This window comes from Acromyrmex echinatior, chromosome 4 (assembly GCF_024713525.1).
Source record: "Acromyrmex echinatior isolate Ae372 chromosome 4, ASM2471352v2, whole genome shotgun sequence".
In the NCBI taxonomy this organism is placed as follows: Eukaryota; Metazoa; Arthropoda; class Insecta; order Hymenoptera; family Formicidae; genus Acromyrmex; species Acromyrmex echinatior.
Window position 1 is genome coordinate 13,571,569 of NC_141855.1, and position 8,173 is coordinate 13,579,741.

General features: G+C 37.4%; 1 long non-coding RNA gene across 1 annotated transcript; it reads right to left on the reverse strand.

Annotated features, from left to right (window-relative positions):
* Positions 1-5,476: 5,476 nt before the first annotated feature.
* LOC147909990 (uncharacterized) lies at positions 5,477-7,005 on the reverse strand. Its single transcript, XR_015544772.1, has 2 exons — positions 6,652-7,005; positions 5,477-6,594 (listed from the first exon to the last, which is right to left on the reverse strand). It is a non-coding gene; the product is annotated as an uncharacterized LOC147909990 (long non-coding RNA).
* Between the last annotated feature and the right edge of the window lie 1,168 nt (positions 7,006-8,173).

Consider the following 8,173-nt stretch of genomic DNA (forward strand, 5'->3'; position numbering starts at 1 on the left):
TTATCAATCGATTTCTCGACCATTTTCCATGCAATTGCTCGAAACAGCATTATACTTGTACAAATGAACAGATGTTTATCTACCTTGAAAATGATAGATGTGATCTAAGATAAGTGTGTGGACGAGAAATGTGTTTTACACAAAGAACAGTTTTGCGTTGAAGTATTTAAAAATTTAGGTAGATACAAATCTGAAATAATTTTATTAAACCATTAAAATAATTATAAAGGACACTCAAACTGATTGTTAGAATGCCAAAACTTTTTACCGCATTACTTATCGTAGAATTGAGAATTCCTAAGTAATTATTTTAATGGGCAACAAAATTATTTTCAGATCTAATTAAATTTTTAAATACTTCAGTAAAATCGTTCTTTTCGTATAGAATAATTAATTGTGTGTGCAAGAGTTACGTTAAATATTAATAATTAAGAGAGATATAATTTATATATTAGGAGAGCATAAAGCATATTTCGCTAATAGGTTTTACATTTTAATGAATAATTACAAGGCTTTAATTGAATTGAAAATAGAATCGATGTAAAATCGTGGAAAAACTTTGCATATTAAATATCTTCAAAGAAAAATGGTCTTTTCATCCGGGAAAGAAAATCTAGGAAACATGATACGAAACTTCTCGTCGTTCTGAACAAGATTAAATTACTGCGCATTTATAGCGTTGAAGAAAGTTCGCAATCAGACAACTTTTGATGCATGGTGCTACATGTAGGTGAAAAATATTCTGGAAAAAATTTCAAAAAGATTCTGAATGCTGCGTAGTTTTTAGAAAAAATATTTTTAATAAATTAATAACTGTAATAAACAACAACGAAATATATTCGAAAAAAATATAATGTATTTATTGTTATATAAAATATAAGTATATTATCATTTGATGAAGAATTTTTGGCATTTTCGCTTCTCTGTCAAGACCTTATAAGGTTCAAGGTTGAATCGAGACACGGGAGCAAAAAATGGACATTGCGGCAATATCCGAAGACGCGGCGTTGTGAGGAACATGAGATAGAAGGGCAGAAATGCGGAATGTGAAAGACCGGAGGATCGAAGAAAGAAATTTACACCGCCTGCATATTAAGAATATGAAAGAACATCTTTGCTGAATATTATATCTGCGTCGAAACGTATATAAAGATTTGATTAAAAAATCGCAACGCGTAACATTTAAAATCGTCTCGCATGCTGCGAGCAACCAGCTTCTGTTTTTCTTTCTCGTCATCTTTTGGACGCATTTCCACGCGCAGCAGGCACGCCCTTCATCGACCGTTTCCTTTGCGAATTAAGCTCGGGGGATAAGGTGGCAGTGTCTCGGTGGGGCGGTAGAGAGGAGAAAGTCAAGGGCAAGAGCGTGGGTGCGAAACCGAGAAGAAAAGGAGGACACAGAAGAGGACGGAAACTGCGACGGACCATGGCGCACGTTACCGCTTGAATGGTAGAACAGCTGTCTGGTAATATCTTTTTTTTTTACGTCGTCGCCTGTATTGTCTACTCATGCAAATTGTTGTACAAGATGTTCCCAGCTTTGGTGACTTCACTTTAAGACGCCACTCGTAAGCTCGAGTATCTTAGGTGACATAGGTTGGTAAGGAAACTCTAACTTTGTGCAAATAGTGTTAAAACATCTTATAAAAAATTATTATATATAATGTTTTTTTTTACTTATTTATACATATTAATACTTTTTTTTAAATGTAAATCAGATAACGTAGAAGCATCCTTTTATTTGCGTTTTACATTAGTCAAAGCAAATTCAAGCAAGTCGCATCTCATATGATATTTCAAATCTTCTACACGAAATGACAGCGACTCGCAGAATGTATAACATGATTCTTGTCAAAAACAAAAAGTGTTTCTTTCCGGATGAAATTTCATATAAGGTATTGCCCTCGAAGTCAAGCGACGATGGTGAGTCGTTGGGGAAAGGGTGCAAAGGAAACGTTGGCATTTCAACACTTCTGTCTTTTCACGCTTGTTTTTTTGTTCGACCCGTTGTCTTTGCTAAGGGAATAAGCTTGTAAATTTTACGAAATTCCGAGAAAGCGAATTTCGCTACGGCCGCCATAAATCCAGCTCCCGTCGCGACTCGACGGGGGGTTGCGTTACTGCACCCCCTTTCTACAACCCTACTTAGCGATTAACACAAAGCGAGTTAAATATTTACTTTAATCGGCGCTAATCAGCTATAAAAGGCTATCCTAATCCACGTCGGGACCCGTGGCGATTTATTGCGATAATAAAGCTCACGACAAATTAATTACTTCTACATCTGTCTTTGCAAAGACAGATTTACCCGTCCAGTAATAAGAATTTACTGCTAAGCATTTTTTAAATATATTTACTAAAAGCATTTTGCAAAATATAAAATTTAAAAGATCCCTTAGATTAAAAAATATTTTATGAGACCAGAATTCAATTAATAAAAAGAGTATTGCAAGAGTCGACGACGCGGCAACGTGAGGAACTTTATAGTTTTCTCTTAATTAGGTCGTGTCAACCTTGGCTACACGAACGTGGATCTTCCCTTCGTGACCTGCATACGCCACTTTGGATTGCTCCGCGAATTTACTAGACAAGAAAGGAAGAACACATCTCGGCGTGTCTTTCTCTCCAGAGTCAAAGGCTTCCGGATTCGAAGTGCAAAGAGAGATCTAGCGAGTGGAAAGAATTGCCCTGGGGTTTTTCCAAGTTAATATCCATCAAGCTCTATTTCTCAAAGTAGAAACTGTGAAAAGTATATTCTTTAAAAAGACATTCATGCATGTTTTGAAATTGATAGAACGTATAGAGTGTATTTGTTTTCGATTAATGCATAAATTAAATTAATGAATAAATTAAATTAATCGATGATGGAGTGACGAACGAATATGTCATCAATAATCAAACATGTCGAAAGAGATTTATATTCATTTTTATCTTCCTGTCAGATATTCTAATTAGATTATAGAGAGACGTTTGTTGCTGTGAGAAGAATACTGCAAGAGTGATAGCGGGTAAAAAGGAGAGGAGAGAGAATTCCATCTGTCGAACTTATAAACGATCGTCCTCCGTTCCGATTTCATTTCACGAGCCGTTGCACAACTAGACGTCTCTTCCTTCCCCGCCACCCCTCATAATTGTCATAACTTCCTGCATTTTCTCACCGTTATATCACCGCTCGTACATCTTTCTCTCTTTGCTGGTTTCTCATTCATTTTCGTCGCTCGCTGCTTACAGAAGGGAGTGAGGATGATTTTCCGGCAGTGCAGGAAGGCATTAGCAATAAATTATAGAGGCACGTCAGGAAATGATAAAATATTCGTACGCTTATAATATCATCGATGGCTGCAATATTATGTCTTAAATCTTACATAATTTGCAGCCTAAATATTCACTTTGCGTATTGTTAATAAATATTCTGTCACAATATCGAGCAAGAAAAATTTAATAAAATTAATATTTCTTTTTGATTATTAATGTACATGTCGCACAGAACTTTTTCAAGTAATTTTTTATGGTCACATTTACATTCGATAATGACGTCTTTGGCTGAAGGGTAAAGTTGCAAAAGACGGCTTTCAAAGCGACATTTGATGACACGCGATGCAACCGTATAGAGATTATGTTTAAGCAGCCTTTTGATCCACGATAGTCAAAGAACGTATTCACGATTCTCGATGGCTTTAAGCACACACTCAGAAGTTCTCTCTCATTCATACCGACCTCAGAACTCAACGTCACCGAATTTTCCATATATCAAAGCGCAGAAACGAAATTCAGGAAACGAACGGCGGGACGAACGTACAGGAAAACCCTTCTCATCGAACAAGGGGATGATCTCGGGTTAAGGTCAGCCACGGGGCCGATTCAGTGCCGTATTAGGGTAACTGGTGGTTCTCTCTTCTCGGCCTCGAAGGAAGGTTTGACGATGGAGCATAGTAGACGACGAGAAAGAGCGCCGGTTGAGAGGAGAGAGTATTGACGTTGCGCCGCTTTTAAATATTGTATCCAAGTCACGTTCCTGGACCGTATCCTCTCGCACCCGTCGGGATCCCCCTCCCCCCCCCCAATCCTGCGCACCCTCCTTCGCCACCGGTATCCTTTGCGCTTGTCGAGTACCAGGACCGAACGTCGCATAACTACCGCAAGGTTTCCAAGGAGACAAAGGAAGAAGCAACGTAGATGCGACAGCGAGGAACGAAGAAACGACGATAGCGAAGAAAAAAATATTCGCGAAAGCTGCCACCCACAGCGATGGAACAGTAAGCGCGGAGGGAAAATAATAATGCTGCGGATGTGTATCTGCGGGAGACACGCGTTCCACGCTTCGGAAATATGAAAACGAAAAAGATGGAAGGCGCTGTATAAAAACCGGCAAGAAAGGCGGGATCGCTTTTTGTCGGCTTTTGTTCTCGTTTCTCTTTCTCTCATGTCTTTTTTCTGTCGTCGCTTATTCTCGGTTTCGCGCCCCGCCTTTTCGCAAATGATCTATTTATCTGAGCATTCTCTGCGGTTTCGCGACTGCCCCTCTTTACGAACCAAGAATTTTAGAGGTATGAATGGAGCGAATGAGAGGGTTTGAGACTAGGGGATGCGAGAGATATAAATCGCGCGGTTGAGAATGCGGATGATCGTTTATTTAATCGCATGATAAAGTTTGTTTAAAAACTATTGTATTAAAATTAATATTCTACCACACTAAAATTTTATTAGAAAGAGGAGAATAATGATTTAAAGGAAATGAGCTTTTTTCCCATCAAACTAAGAGCTTTTCCTTTAAGCTTGCTGGACAGCAAATCTTGATTTATAGAAGGCTTACATTACTCTCTCTTTCCTAAGTTAGAGAGTGAGTTTAAATATTAGGATAGCACGTGCCATCAGGAGAGCCCAGAAGATTAAAAGCTCATCGATGAGGAAAGAGGAAAGAGGAACGTGACATACGTCTCGCGCGTATCGATTTCATTCTTCGGTTCACGAATGATACGCGAAATCCCAGAGCTTTAAGCATGGAGTATAAGGAAAGGAGAAAACTACGTATTAGGGTCTTTTTTCCGCTCTGACTGCCTCTCGCGCACGATCCTTTCCTTAAATATATTACACGAGATCGATTCTTCGAATCGAAATCCCGCGCGCGATTTATTTCCACCAGAATCGAGTCCGTCTACGTTATACTTGCGAGGACTACTGCGGGAACTTTGCTGCGTATCGACCTGCCGCAACAAAAATATATAAAATTCTACATCCTCTTTTCGAATCCGCTCAACTTCTCGCTTATACAATCCTCCTGCACACCTAGGTGCATACAATAGTTAGACACGACAAATGTCTTGATTGTCAAGGACTAATTGATAATTGCATTACGAACGACTAATCGTGACAGTCTCACTTCGATGAAGTTAGCATTCTACCTTCAGAATCTTGATGTAATTAATAGACTGAAGTAACAGAGTGAGTCTTTGTAAACAATTTTAGAGAGAACATCTTTGATATATTTCAGAGAGTCATGGCGATTAAATAAAATAAAAAATAAGAGTTAAAAAATTATAAAATGTCAACTTATTTTTATTATTCTCTTGTATAGCTTATGAAAGTTAAAAGATCTAAGACTTTATAGATCGGTAACAAATATTTTACGTATGACTGAGGACATTAGCCTTCAGCAGTTGGCTAACATATGTATGTTATATCCGTCATGTATTTTAATAACGGTGGCGGTTACAACTTTTTATACGATCGTTTCGAAAATGCGACAGAGAGGAGTAAAACCAGGCAACTTTATAGGTCAGATCGTAATGCTGGCAAGTTGTTAGGCGCGAATTCTCATCACGTAGAAAAAGAAAAAGCGTCCCGTGCTTATCAGCAGTGCGCGAGAACAATAGGCGAGAATTACCTCTCGCAATAACCAGAGCACACTTATCGCTCTATAACCAGAAAAAGATTTAAGCTCGCACCAATAACTTCAAAAGTACGAATGGAGAATGTAAAATTTGTATTTATCAAGAGACAGCTCTGGCTGCTCTTGTTAGATGTATTATAAGATACATGAATAAGGAAATTGTATTTCCTCTTATTGACTACTATTCTATTTCCTCTTATTGACTACTTATTGTATTATTTCCTCTTTCGTATTTTCCCTCATATTTTCGATTCATCGAATCAACATTACAAGAAAAATCAAGATGTCATATTCTAGAGAATCAATAAAAAGAGAAGATTCATATATCATTTTTAATGAATCTATTGTTTATTTATAAAATGTATTTATTGAATCCTCATTCACATATCTTATTTGTAGAATTAATACATCAAAATTATAAAAATAAGTTTTCTCATATAAAGATACGAAGATAGAGAAGATCGACATATATTACGCCATTAGATTTTATCGCATTATATCATATATATAGCAACATGTATGTGTATGTGTGTGCGTATGTGTATGTTGTGTTTGTATATGTATATATAAATATGTATATATAAACACGGAAATCGAAGAGGTTGAGGAAATCGAGTTCTATTCTTCGTAAGGGTATTTTCGAAGTCATGTCATTGATGTCATCGATGTTAGGCATTGTTCCTCGAGTCCTGAACAATTGTGTTCTTCTTCGAAGAACATTATTTGTAAAGTTAGTTGTATATAGTAACAAAAATACTTACAGCAAAGTCTGAGTTGTTTCCACCCTCGAGGACTCCCGCCGAGCAGCCTGAAGCCAGCTGGCTTCTCCCCTCTTCGTCTCTCTTTCTCTCGTGTTCTCTCACACCCTCTCAGCTCTCACTATTCTCTCTTTGCACCTGGTTGCAACGAACCTTCCGGAACAAGGATAACGCGCGTACTGCGCCGAGGAACGAGAAGGGAAACGATATAACGCAGCGCGCCACGGAACACACACGTCACGCGAGCACGAACGGGGTGGTGCGCAAGGGTGGTTAGGTTAGAAATACCATGGAGTCTAGGGGTGTACAGAGAACGTCTAGTTCGCGTCGAGGGCGTCGCGGCGCTACCAAACGACGACGCCACAGTATTCCTGCAACCCCTCTGCTAGTCCCTCTCTTTTTCTCTCTCTCGGGCACGCGCACCCCCCATTGGTCGACGGCAGCAGCAACCCCTTGTTCCCCACCGGGTAACTTTCAGGAACGTCGAAGTGCACGTGGGCACCCCCAAACGTCATTCTTTCAGTCCGCACTTTGCAGTAAATGCGGGATGAAAGATTTTGATGGAGTGAGACTATTATCTCAATTATCTGACATCTTTTGACATTTATACTTTGTTTTTACAAATTTCTAAAAATAAAGAAGATAAAGAGAGAGAGAGAAGATGAAAAAAGATAATTAAAAGACAAAATCAGTTTTTTATTTCTTTATTGTAATATTATTATTTGCATTTATATTAATTCAACAATTCGTTATTTGTATAAATTAATTTGTAATTTAAGATAATTTTACTCTTAATTTATTTTTTAATTTTTAAAATTATTTTTGATTAATTTATTTCTAAATTTTACGTCACAAAATAATGCAATAAAATCCGAGCTAAGCTTCGAAAGGCTAGCTCAAAGGAAATACACTGCAAAAAGTTGCATAATTATTGCGTAACTTTTGAAGCGGTTGCGAATCTATTCTATAAATTACTCAGAGTTGTGGATTAATCAGCGTCTAGAAAGTTGCCTTAGCATCCCTTCACTGCCGTCTAGCTCGTGATATGTAAACGCGTTTTCACTTTTCGCACCCAATAATTATAGCAAATCCGTTCCCGGTTTTCTTCGCGCTGCATTTTCGTAAATAATAAACTCAACGGACTTCTTTGCAAAGTTTCCGAATAGAATATGCCCTAATGAAAACTTATATCTCAGCAATGTATAGTTATCGAGAAAATCGCTTGTTATTTACTAATTATAAAATACTCCTTAGAAGTAATTAACAAAACGACAGAAATTATTGATAATCAATTTAGAATGTTAAAATAAATTAAAATAAATAATAAAAATTCTTGATAATAAAATTTAGATTGTTAATTCTTGAATAATAAATTAAGTTATTTGTCGTAATATTTTGTACCAATTTTGATAAAATTCGAAGCGTTGACATGGAAAAGCTTGCAAAAGAAGAAATAATTGCATCAAACTTTACGATGCATTAAACTTTTAACGAGGGATAGCAAAGTGATCGGAAAATCCGAAAA